This window comes from Haemaphysalis longicornis, unplaced genomic scaffold, assembly GCF_048455015.1.
Source record: "Haemaphysalis longicornis isolate Haplotype H1 unplaced genomic scaffold, Haemaphysalis longicornis Haplotype H1 scaffold_1, whole genome shotgun sequence".
NCBI lineage: Eukaryota > Metazoa > Arthropoda > Arachnida > Ixodida > Ixodidae > Haemaphysalis > Haemaphysalis longicornis.
This window is the reverse complement of record NW_027526203.1, coordinates 9,426,528-9,439,175: the sequence shown is the minus strand read 5'-3', so window position 1 is coordinate 9,439,175 and position 12,648 is coordinate 9,426,528. Positions and strand designations below refer to the sequence as shown.

Sequence of the window (12,648 nt, the reverse complement as noted above, 5' to 3'; positions counted from 1 at the left end):
CGTCAGCAGCCAGCGGAAGGTGGACTGCATGTCGCCCTGCCCAAATGGTGCCCGCCCACGGAGCTGACGGCGTGGAACGAGTCACTCTCGGTAGTCGGGATGCAACTGCGGGAGATCAACGCCGGCCGTCCAGCACTCTGGGGGCGTCCAAGCTGCGGTCTTCACGTCTCTATCGAATGGGAGTGGAAGCGTGCTTGCTTGCGCTTGCCCGTATTCCACAAGGGGCACCGCTGCGTCGAGTTCGTGGAGATCCAGGCCCTGCCGTGCAACGCCACGGACTGAGGAGTGTCAGGTGCTCCTCGTTCACGCTGGAGGAGTAGAAGGCAGGCGCCTCATTCTGCTAATCGGGAGCCATGGCGACCGCCCTGGGCGCATCATGCTGGGTTGGGCAGCACTAGAGTCCTTTGTGCGTGCGTGATCTAGATGGTGTATAGTAACATTTAATTTTAGCTGTCCTTCACCATTTATATTTTGTTATAGAATAAAAGAACGTTATTGTGTGGGAATGCTCGTGTTGATCGTCCCGTTGATCTCGCCCTCGTTGCCCTTTTCGGCCCTGTGATGACGTCCAACCTTCACCGATTACCCCAAGTTAGCCAGTTTGTTATAATTATCACCAGTGAGTTCAAGGTCCCCGGTCTCCTACCCTCGTGGCAGCGTCTCATGACCAATGCTGCTACAGGGGCGTTCACGCGATATGGTAGCCGGTCCTACTATTTCCGAGCAAAGACCCTTAGAAAAGAAATCATTTCTAACTCTGTTACCCATAGCCTAAAAAGACAAGTGCCTTCTGCTATCTAGCGCTGATAAAGTTAAGGGGCTGTGCAAGAAATTTTAGGTAAGGTTCTGGGCTTTACGAGTTTACTTTTCGCCGTTTTTCCGTCCTTTCGTCTCGAAAACAATATGCGTTTTTATCACGACTCAGCACTTATGATGTATACATATTTTTTCATAAAATACAACGAACTCGCACCAGAGGTCTACCGAAACAGCCACCGAACTACTATAATACCTGTGCTACACGAGTGTTTGGAAGGACATTTCAGTCGAATGACCTTCGAAATTTCAAATGTCATTCGAACTGGAAGGTGTTCTGTCGATCTACACGACCATTCTCAAAGGCAGTTGAAAGTTTCTGCGTTCGCCCGCCATGTTTAGGTGTCGCCCCTGCTGCCATGCTTCGTTCTTGGCGGAAATATAACTTTACATTTGAAATGGGCAAAAAAGGAATTATTAGAGATCAAATTGATAACTATCTACAAGCGCGCACAAAACATGCACAAGGCAGCCAGTTTCTTTTTGTCTTTTTTCGCACCGCCGGTGTGGAGATTACCAAATTACCTCGTAATCGTAGAGTGAGTGACAGAGAACGAAAACAAGTACACGAGTGAAAAATTATGGAAATCTTGCACTTCAAACACACATTTTTTTTTACTCGTAAATAATTGTTTTTGTTATTAGTCTTGCAGAAACTGAGCCCGAGGGTACGACCGCTCGTGTTTCAAAGGCCTTTGAGACTCTCAAGGGTCGGTTGTCATGCTCCTTTGACTTAAAATGCCATTTTAACCAAATGCCTTTGAAAAACGTCGTGTAGCAGCTCAAAGGTGTCATTGAGTCAAATATTCGACTCGAAGGCCTTCGAAACGCACGTGTAGCGCGGGTATAATACAAAAAGGCCACCACTAAAACACATTGCAAGCTATGCTGATACTGATACTGGACCCGCCGCGGTGGCTCAGTGGCTAAGGCGTTGCGCTGCTGAGCACGAGGTCGCGGGTTCGATTCCCGGCCGCGGCGGTCGCTTTTCTGATGGAGGCGAAAAGCAAAAACGCCCGTGTGTACGAGATTTCAGCGCACGTTGAAGATACCCAGGTGGTCAAAGTTAATCCGGAGCCCTCCACTACGTTGCGCCTCATCGCCTGCGTTGCGCCGGCGCGTTAAACCCTACAATCAATCAAATCAATGATACTGATACTGGGTTAGGTTTAACACCATCTCATAGTTAATGTTCTCTGGTTTAAGTGTGCATTTTTGGTGAATAAACTTACTCGTTTGTACGACCTGATGCTTTACTATGGCTGCGCACGATTAAAGGTAAAAAATTTTATTTCTGAAAATGTATCGTACCCTAATGCACAGGACTTCGGAAACGCGTAAAAGAAATGCCTTGCGTAAAAAAAGCATAAAGACAAATTGCAAGTTTTAAGGAGCGTGCAAATATTGTTTGAATTGGGAAGAAGATATGAATGTCTACTGTGACCGGTTTGTTGGCAAAAGGAGGAAGAGGAGGTAGCCTTTATTGTGGCAGAAAGACTCTACGTCAAGTGGGGGAAGGGGAAGTATAGGGTGCGGGTTGTAACTTGGGACCTCTTAAATGCGTACAGTTCTACCCAAAACAGGTGGGCTCCTTGAGAATGCTGGAGACACTGCGTGGGGTGAGGAGAGCAGGCTCACGACTAGGCTGCTCGCGCTAGACCGCTTTTTAGGGAAAAGTATGCAATTAAAGCCAGCATGGAGGGTTCCAATGTAGGAGGGTCGATGTAAAAGAGGTTGTATTTGGAGGAGGCTTGAACGTTCAGTTGCGCGCGAACTTCTGGCAGTGCCAAATTAGGTGCTGGAGATTGGCGGGAGTGGGGGAGGCGCAGAAGGGACATCGAGGCGGTAGAGACGGGGTGCACCTTTTACGGAAGATCTCAGGGGTAAGGCTATAGCATTAGCAAAATATTTGTTTATGAAAATTTCGACTGATCTTGGGAGGGAGGGCAGGGTGTATAAAAAACCGGTTGCAGTCAGGGCCTTGAGGCGGTCTTTTTTTTCCTTTTTGTAACGTAGAAGCTGTATCGCTGGTGGTAATGTCTCAGTAGGTGGAGGAGCCAAGTCGGGTAGCAGCGGAGGACTAGAGGTTATACACTCCCGCGCAGCCGAGTGGGCTGCCTGGTTCCCCGGTGATGATTCCTCGTGTCCAGGTGACCAATCGATGCGAACATGAATGCCGCTAGATTTCAGGATGTAGATCTGATTAATGATTTTGTTGGCGATGGTATTGGTCGACGTGGGACATTTTAGAGTCTATAGGACTTTGAAAGAGTCCGTCAGGATGCGTATCTGGGAAGGCACGGAGGAGTGAAAGTCAAACATGAGGTAATCTATGGCTTGAACACTAGCATGGAGTTCCGCTTCAAGGATGGTAGCACGTAGAATATTAAGGGATCGTTTGTCTTGGATAGAAGGGAGGTCAGGCGAAGCCCATGCGGTGCCAACTAGCGGAGGAGAAATGCTCGCCTCGGTGCTCACGTCGGTGTGCATTTTAGCGCAATCATTTTATTTAATAGCGGAGGAGAAATGCTTGCGTCGGTGTAAAGGTCGATTTCGTGGGGGAGTTTATTGTTTCGGAGAGCGTTGATGCGGGCAAAGCGGACGGGGAGGGCGTTGCGCGGTACGGGATGGGGGCAAAGTTCGAGCTGTCGAGGTGTGCGGACGTACAGAGCGCGGCGGAGGCATCGACGACGAAAACGGATAAGTGTTTCAAATTTATTATTCCTTTTTTAGAGTGACCATGTTTTAGAGAGAGATGTAGGTTAGTTGAAAGGGGCGGTAGTTGTTAGCGTAGGGAAGTCACCGAATCAGAGGTGTCGCGCGGTTGTTGCACGTGGCGGTTTGTAAGCGTTGGTAATTCGTGAAAGAAGAATTGATGCTGTACACTCTAAAAAAAAAGAGAGTCCAAAGGGAGTCGTCGCTGCAATGACTCCCTTAGACTCTACTAAGACTCTCTTTTACGCTCCACGACCCTCTTTAAAACAGGGAGGGGTCACGGGACCCTTGCACTTTGCAATGGGAGTCACGGGTCAACAGCATTTTTAGCATATATTTATTGACTGATTGAATTTCCACAGTGATACTTAGGTTTGTTGCTACCGTATTGCAAGATTTAGTGGCGCAGATACAAAAACATGAAAAGTAAGGGCACACAGGTGTGTGTACCGTGACTTTGTCCGCTTCTGCGAAAACGGTACAAAATTTGATTTTCTATAGACTGTAAAGCATAAAAAATCTAACGCTGTTTATAGAACACACAAGGTTGAAACGCCAAGCTTTCTACGATACAAACGCAAAGTCCACAATGCAAAGTGCTGAGCTAAGCTAATGTGGTGTTTATGATTTTTAGTGTGTAATTGGGTCATCTGAATATGCTGCTTCGGTTAGCTCAGTGTTGTCATTGATTTGGACTTTGGCGGATAGGAGTGTGGACTTTTCATTTGTATCGGAGAAAGCTTCGCCTTTTTCATCCTGCTCCTCTTCGTCTTCTTATTATTCTTTTTCAATATGTGCCCTCCAAATTTGTACAGTTGCCTTTCCTACTTCGCGTTTTAACAACTACACCACATTTTGCCCTCCCATTGTTTAAAGTTGGCTTTCCTGCGCTGAGTTTATCATCATCATCACCACCATAAGCCCTCCCATTTGATAAAGCTGGCTTTCCTGCAGTGCGTACAGGCGTAAAGGCGCCATGAGTGGGCATAGAGAGCTTCACTTTAACAATTTTTTTGAATATGTCGTATCAGAAAGCAATCATCTACAATACATACCATACCTGTGGTAGCCAAATTATTTTGTTCTTACAATTGTCGGTAACTATGGGCGAATGAAAATGCTAAAGTGCGCAAAGACTAGCAAATATTTTAACATTGCATAGAAACCACATGTAACAATAACACAATATACTTAATATATACGAATTAAAGTCTTTACTGCAATGCTGTTCAATGTTGATGAAATAAGCAGAAAGTATGATTGACATTGCTTCTGTATATGATTTAAATGGGTTGTCTATTTTTTACGTTAAGAACATTGCCAACTGCGCACAGGATAACGCTCTGCGAATAAGAACACGAATAAAACTATGCTTCGTAATATATATTGCTACACAACTAAATGGCCTTCTCAGGAACCCTACAAAATAGGCGGGAGAATATCAGCACGCGTGGCGTGTGTGTGTGTGTAACTAGCTTTTGCGCCACAATTCTGCCGCTCTACAATTCAGCCTCTTTATGCACGATGTTGCGTGCCTGCTTTCTTGCAAAGCTTCGTTGTCGTGCAACAAAGCCTACTTTACTGCAGATGTTATTCTCATTCGCGTTTTACCAATTAAGCAGTATGTTCAATGCTTCATGTGCCACTAGTAATTTTGTACATTAAGTACATATCGATGTAAGGCATCGTACTTGCGCGAGTACAGAGCTCTGTGTTCAGATGTCGCGTAAACTTACACCAAGCTGACCGACCAAAAAGCAGAATTCAAGTGTTAGCCATTCAAATCCTTACTTGTAGTTGCTTTTATTCAATAAAAACTACTTCATATTGCGACAATCTTTTTATTTAAATGATTAATGCATGTTTCCCACAATTATTATATATTTGAACCTGTGTGCGAGCGTCGCCTCTTTCAGTGCGTTTAAAAAAGCCGCCAAGTAGTCACGTGACTGATTTGCGTTCGTTTTATAAAAACTTGTGTACATTACGTAAAACGTACATATATAAAAAGTTTCTGCCAGAACCAGATTTCTTTTGTCTAGCGTTTGCTTTAAAACTCAATAACAAGAATACAAATGCAAATATTTTAGACAACGCGAATCAATAGAATCCACTGCGAGCCAAGTGGAGTAAGCCAGTGAGTGGCGCGAAGGGACACCATAGCGAAGGCAGCGGGGCGAGTTGACGCATTTTTGTCGAATTCGCGTATCAAAACCGCTGCGGGATGGAAACGGCGTGACACCGGTATGAAATTTGCTGTGCGGAATTCATTGCGCACCGCCTGAAATCGTCTACTAGAGTTCTTCAGTTCGGCAAGTCGACGGCGTGCTACGGTTGAATGCGAAGCCGGAACAAAGGCTGTGTCATCGTGTTTTTTCACGTGAGTACTGTCCCTGCTAATAATACCAAGTGAAATAGTTGTCTCGGTTAGCTTTCCGGACACATGCCGAAAAAGTTGCATATGCTGTGAAATCTCTCCTTCGCCCCCTCCTCCCTATTTGAGACTGTTAATTCCGTGAAGTGCGCTTCGAAGCTATCGCGCTCGCGAGACCGGCTGCCGCCGCCGCGACCGTCCTTCCTCGCGGATGCTCGCGGTCTGCGGGCCGCGATATGCGTCGTTGAACTGCCGTACTCCCTGTTCTGTGGCCGCACTCGCTCGCCAACGCGCCCCTACAGCGTACGCGTTGACCGTGTGTTGGCGGCGTTGTCGGGAAAAAAAAAAAGTTGGCAAGAGGTGAGGACGCAGGAAATGTAGTTAAACAGATGAGAATTTGCAATGTGCAAGGGGGAGAAAATAGTATGCAAATGCAGGATACGGAGAGAGAGTTCGGGCCGCGCGCCAGCGAGCGAGTACGGCAGTTCCACAACGCCTGACGTTGCCAAGCTTCACGAGCTAATGACGAAGCCCGTCTTTGAGTTCACGTAGAGTTCACAGGGGCACAGAATTCATATACGTGGAAATTGGAGGTGAAAGGCGGACATGTGGCCCCGCAGGGAATTAAGTCTCGGGGTATGTGTGTGTGGGGAGGAGGGGTATTTTACAGCGCCTACGAGGCGCCTGTTCTAACTTGTTCATGCCGTCCGTATTCTTCAGCACACCCTCCTTTTGCCCTCGTCCATTAGCCCTCGTCAAGCTTGTCTCTAGCGCTACTGTTGTGTTCGCTGTCTAACGGCTGCTTTTTGCACCATCGGTCGCAGAAAACCATTTGACTGTTGGGCGGAGCGGTACAATTCTGTAATACACGGCGCTAGTTTGCAATGGCAGGCTATTCAAAAGTGTGTCAAGTGTTCCCTTTTTATTCTGTAGTTTTCTTCTTTGACGTTTCGTGAAATAACAAACCGAACTACAAAAAAAAACAGTACATGGGGGGTGTAAATCGTTTTGAACCCTTTGGTGCAGCGTCATTGTTAACACTGGTCTGCCCGTATAGGCAAACTTGTTGGGACCGTTTAGTGTCCTTTTTATGGGGAAAAGCCATTATGAATGGCATATTGGCTTGTATTGTCACGTTCGCGCGATATTTGCAGGTAAAGAAAATAGGCCCCAATGCAAAATGAATCCTTTAATAATGGCATCAAAAGAAGCCTGGAGCATGCTAAATATTCTTTTGAAGGTAGGTTGTGCTTTTTATGATCACATAGACGGACACAAGAAAACTACGTACAATTTCACGAGTAGACGGCGCCATCTTCTCGTGAAAGCGTGCGTTTTTCTTGTGCCCGTCTCTGTGATCGTAACAAGAGCAACTTACCTTCAAAAGCTTACACCAACTAGCCCGACATAAAGCTGTGCAAAATATTACATGTCCTGATCACACACTCAGAGTGTACTTTCTGTATTAGTGAGTTGCCTGTTTGCATCATTATTGTCTGCCAGACATGTTGTCACTTGGGCATTACTCCAGCGTGCAGACCAGTGTTGCACAAGTAGACATGCTTCAGCGCTCTTCCTGTCACCCTCATCTTTTGCGCAGTCTTTGTGCGCCATAAATCAACTAGCCAGCAACCAAGTCTTCATCTTCCCTCTCGTTATATTTCGTATGTACTGTATTACAGAGCCATAAACACATCAGCTTGTCTACATTAATTAAGGAGGAGGTGCTCAAGCAAGGAACAAGGTTTGGGTGGAGGCCGATCGTGGAACCAGAGGACTCTGAAGCTGGTGAGCTAACCAGGACTGGAGATGGGCCTGCGGATTCTGTGTACCAGAGGTTCCAGACGAGCGAGTTGGCTTGCAGACAACCGGGCTCGGTTCTACACCTGGCCGCGGTTGGTGGCCACGGCCCAGGATGGATCACCACACCTGCCACGCAGGGCCGGGGTGCTGCCTGTGCTGCTTTGTCCGAGCAGTACATGCATTCGGGGGCCAATGCTCTGCTGCAACCTGGACCAACGATGACCCGCGGCACACATCGCTGAATGGTGCTTCTCGTGTTGGTGAGAGCATTTCCGTTTTTCTCTTCGCTTGTACTGGATTTCGGGGGCTGCACATTGACCCTTGTGTCCTTGTTTGGTGCTAAGTTTCCCTTTCACCGTTCGCCATTGTAACTCATTCTGTTCCCTTTCTCCCGAGTTCCGTGTGAACGTGTCACACTCCTGCAAGGCCAAGAGAACCTTCGCATCAACAATTAATTTTTCCCGAAAGGTTAGAGTGTCAAGCACCATACACTTGGCTGTTTGGCATGGAAAGACCCAGCATTTGAAACATGTCATAACAGCAGGTAAAATCTTGCGGGGCTGCAGATTTTCATCGACATGGCTGTGTGAGGTTATGCGGGTTTGTAGTAGGTTTCAGGGGATATAAAATTTGCTTGTGCCTGCTTTGGACTGGCCCTTGAGACTTCGAATTGCTTGTGCGGTTGACGTCTGTGTAAAATTGTCATTTGTTGCAACTGCTCCTGCCCTTACTTTTTGCCTTGACCTTTGGCTCTATCAGGTATGGCTGCTCTTAATCCTCAAGTCCTGTGGATGTCCATGCTCACGGGGTCTTTGCCTTTTTGGAGGTTTGTATTACACTTGTCTCTATCTTAGTTCTTTCAGTTCAGCTCATAACCACCATTTGCTCTCCTAGAGATCGCATAAATATTGTTGATTTCAAATTAATTCCAAATAACGGTTGCCTACTGTTATTGCACGAAGGCATCTTTGGATGTTAAAATGCTGTGAAAATTGCTAAAAATTGAACCTTGGTGTCACTTCTTTTTTATTCCCAGAGAGGTTGTGTCAGTTTTGTGCTTTTCGTTTACGCACCAAAGGCTTCACATAAAAAAACCAAAGCTTCATAATACTAATGGGTCATTCCACGCGAAACGTTCTGGCCCAAAAATTGGCCACCGCCAATTCCGTTGAGAAAAGCAGGTGAAGGAATCCTGAAATACTATCAATACGTCGAAACCTTCATACAACAGCTGTAGAAACCCTAACGAGGATTTGAATATTCAGACAGATTTGATCAGTGGACAAAGCTTCCTCAAGGCAATGTTACACTAAAATAATGCTGAGCACGGCAAACACTAGTTCGGAAAAGTTTTTTTTCCACCCTCCGGTTTTGTGAGCAATGTAACCAACATAAATGAAAACATGCAAACCAGTTATTCTCGATAGCACAAAGGCAAAGGAGACTGGGAGAGGGTAAAATGGGGGACAGAAGAAAAGGAGGGCTGGTCAGCCTTAAGAGCAGAAATTGACAAAGGGAGCAATAGAAGAACGGAAACTTGAAGGGAACAGTGCAACAATGCCTTCCCCTTCCCGGAGGGCTCAAATTGGTGCGAGGGGCCAAATATGGCCTACTGTCGAAACAAAATCTAAGTAAAATTATCAGGCTAGATACAAGTTGTTCCAGACGGAGTTCACTATGTGCGGTGCGGCTTCTGTCTTCACTTGCGGCAACTTTTGCTATGTATATTGCACATCTGATATGTTTAATCATTTTTGTGGACCACAACACAGGAAGAAGCAGTTTTCCTCCCTTCATTGACCAGGGCAGTAGTCTGATGTGAAGTGAAGTTTAGAAGCGAACACATGCCCAGAAAATGCTAGGAAAACACCTAAGAGGACGTGGTGGAGAAACGCCACTGTAATGTAGCAGGGCCGGCAGAAGACTCTTGTCTGTCGACATTTTTTAGTGCTAGCCCATATTGCGTCTCTCATGCCAAAGCCTCAGTGAGAAATTTGAAAATATTCTGTGTTGCTTGCGTATTTCTGACTAATGTATTTCCGGCTTGGAAGGGAGCCGAGTGAGTACTGAAAAGCTAGTTCTTTCAAACTAAACAAAGCTGTATTCAGTCTTTATGGACCCTTTACTGCATGTGTTATTGCTTGCTTGCTGCAGAAACAGTGCTGACGTTGTCATCTGTGTGTTTACAGCAATTCCGCGTTTTTCACAAACTTGTAATCCAGTTCCACTTCTAATACTGCTAAATGAAAGTAGTGTGGAAGTAGAGACCCTGATAATAAAGCAATTGTTAATGCACCGTGAAAATATGAGGAACGTAGCAATTACCACATTGCATTTGTTAAGCTGGAGCCCTGTGGATATTTTTCCTTATGGCCTCCTCTATACTCTTTTGTTGGTCCCCCACATCTTATTAATTTCCATGTCACAGTGATATGTATTTTTTTTATCATTAGATGCAAGAGGGGTGGACACTGTCCTGCGGCCTGTTTTGCTGAATGAAAGTGGTGTCGAAGCCTTCAGAGAAGCACTGGTAAGTACAGCAGTAATTACTTTTAATGAAATCACTTCGCAGGAGCTTTGGAAAAACTGAGTGTTGCTTCTTTGTGTGGTTTTAGAATTTTTAGAAAAACGGTTGTGTCAGCGAAATTGCTTAAATTTCTTGGAATCGTTCCCAGTCTTCAAAAATCATCTATCGATTTCTCTATAATCTCGCTCCGAATAATCTTCGAAAAAAAAAAAACCTCGAAGAAGCAGACAAAAAAGGCATATTTTGAGCTACTAGCTACCAACCTTCAAAACAACTACCTGGTTTGATAACCACGCCACCACTGTGACACCGTGACACACCTCCTAAATTTCCCCTACGGACCCTGGCATCAATGAATATCTTGATATGTGGGTGGGTTTTGTATTTTTAAGCTATTTTGGCAGTGATAACGCTCGTTTCTCAAGAAATGGTCTTCCAGATCGGCCTAGTCATGCTAATACTACAAGCAATTAGGTTAACGCTCCCATATTCAACTCGTAAAAAGCTCTCACACAGTTGCAATTTCAACAACTTCAGCCAACGTAGTCATGAATAAAATGAGCCACTAGAAAAACAGTTGTCTTTAGTAACAGTTTTCCAAGAAAAATAGCTTGGTTGAATTTGTCTCATGACAGCTGATTAAAGCTAGAGTTTGAAGGTAATTCTTTTTCTGTGAACGAAGCGATGCTTCCTACTACTAAAACCTGTCCCGAACATCAAAACGCTTGAGACGGCCTGAAAATCCAGAAGCTGCCGTATGCATTGTGATGCTCGCTAAGTACACTACTTCTGGCGTTGACGCTGATATCTGCTAAGAATAGACTTCGGAATATGGCACGCAGACAGGGCGGTAACTTTCTTTTTATCGCAGAAAGTCTACCAATTTTTGGGGTCTAACAAAACATTTTTGTGTAAACATATTGATTAGGCACATTCTGCATCAGCTCAAAATGCAGATTATTCGATGCCCTTTCCAACAAGAGCAGATTCGCAAATTAACAAAATCAGTTTTTGGCCAAACGTTGCAAATATGGATAAGTTGCGTATATCAGTTCGCAAATAGTTTAAAAAGTTTGGAGTATAATTTTTGGCAAACATAAAAAACACATCTTGGAAAAAAGTTTAGTTGCCCAGTACAATTTGTCAGATATGAAAAACATGTTACCATGTGTGGTGCCCTCGTTCTGCAGTGAAGCCCTACCTCTGTTTCAAAATATGCAATTTCGGATAGTTTACTGAAAAAAATCGGGTGGTTTGGCATTATTAGAGGCACTAATTTGTCCCCACATGATGTAGAAACATCTTGTCAATGGTTGACATCGCATTAATGGTCAGGTAAAAATTCGGGATAGGACAAAAACTGCTGGGGGCTGAAAACAAAACTCGGTCACTGTCAGTTTACTATCATGCACCTGTTGAAGCTTTCACTTGCTGGTTGTTATAATCTTCTGGCTCACTTTTCTAACCCTGCTTTCAGGAATGAGGTGCGATGCACTGGAACAGTGCCCAGCTAGCTATCCCCGAGTAACTGTTGCGTGACAAATGAAAAAGGCGTTCAGCTCTATGAGCCTCCTGCATTGCACCCTACCTAACATTTTAGAAAACAAACAATACCAAACTTGTGGCGGACTCTGTCAGAATATGTAGTTCTACTGAGGAGCAACTCTAGACCTCCGAAAATATCCTCGTACAGAATCAAAACTGAAGCCAATTTTAAGCTCTCTCTCTTTGCCTTAACTGATGTCTGATGACTTGAGGTTATCAATTGACTTTCAACTGGAACTCTTATTGCACAAGTAAGGCATGGGTGAAGTGAAATCACAAACGGCATGCTTTTTTTTAGGAAAAGTAGTGGGCAACGAAGGCGTTAAGGCAAATCGGGTTGAAGTTCTCTGTCTAGTAGTGCCAAATATAAATTGCGCAATGCAGAAATGAAACAAATGACAGGAAAAGGGCTGAAAATGCTAAGTGCACTTGTCAGACATGCGGAGACATCCACGAATACTTTGACTGAAAAAAAGCTACCCGTCCTGTAAACCAAAGCTCACTAGTGCATACCTGGTGTCATTTTCTGCTAGTTCTCACCTTTAAACGCAGACGGATTGCAGAGCTGACGACATCATTTGATACTTGACTTCTGTGAGCCATTTGATCAAAAAATCTAATGTTAATGCAGCGTAACCACAAGTGACATCCTTTTTTGTATAGCGCAGCAGCCATGGCACCTATCGAAACAACACATGCTGCGCAACCCTCAAAAACACCGTCAGAAATTTCAGTGTAGCCAGAGCAGGAAAATTAGAACTGATTCTAAAACTGCAGTGCCTAGACTAACCAGTGGGATGCGTTAGTTGCAAGAGAAATGACAACATGGATATCAGGAATATACAGCATTGATCATCGGTGATCGGTG

General features: G+C 44.9%; 1 long non-coding RNA gene across 2 annotated transcripts; it reads left to right on the top strand.

Moving 5' to 3' along the window:
* Positions 1 to 5,685: 5,685 nt before the first annotated feature.
* LOC144175085 (uncharacterized) lies at positions 5,686 to 12,260 on the top strand. 2 transcript variants are annotated; one of them, XR_013323608.1, is made up of 4 exons: positions 5,686 to 5,911; positions 7,588 to 7,968; positions 8,468 to 8,534; positions 10,162 to 12,260. It is a non-coding gene; the product is annotated as an uncharacterized LOC144175085 (long non-coding RNA). The 2 variants fall into 2 exon arrangements; XR_013323607.1 differs by having other exon boundaries at positions 7,588 to 8,534.
* Positions 12,261 to 12,648: the final 388 nt, after the last annotated feature.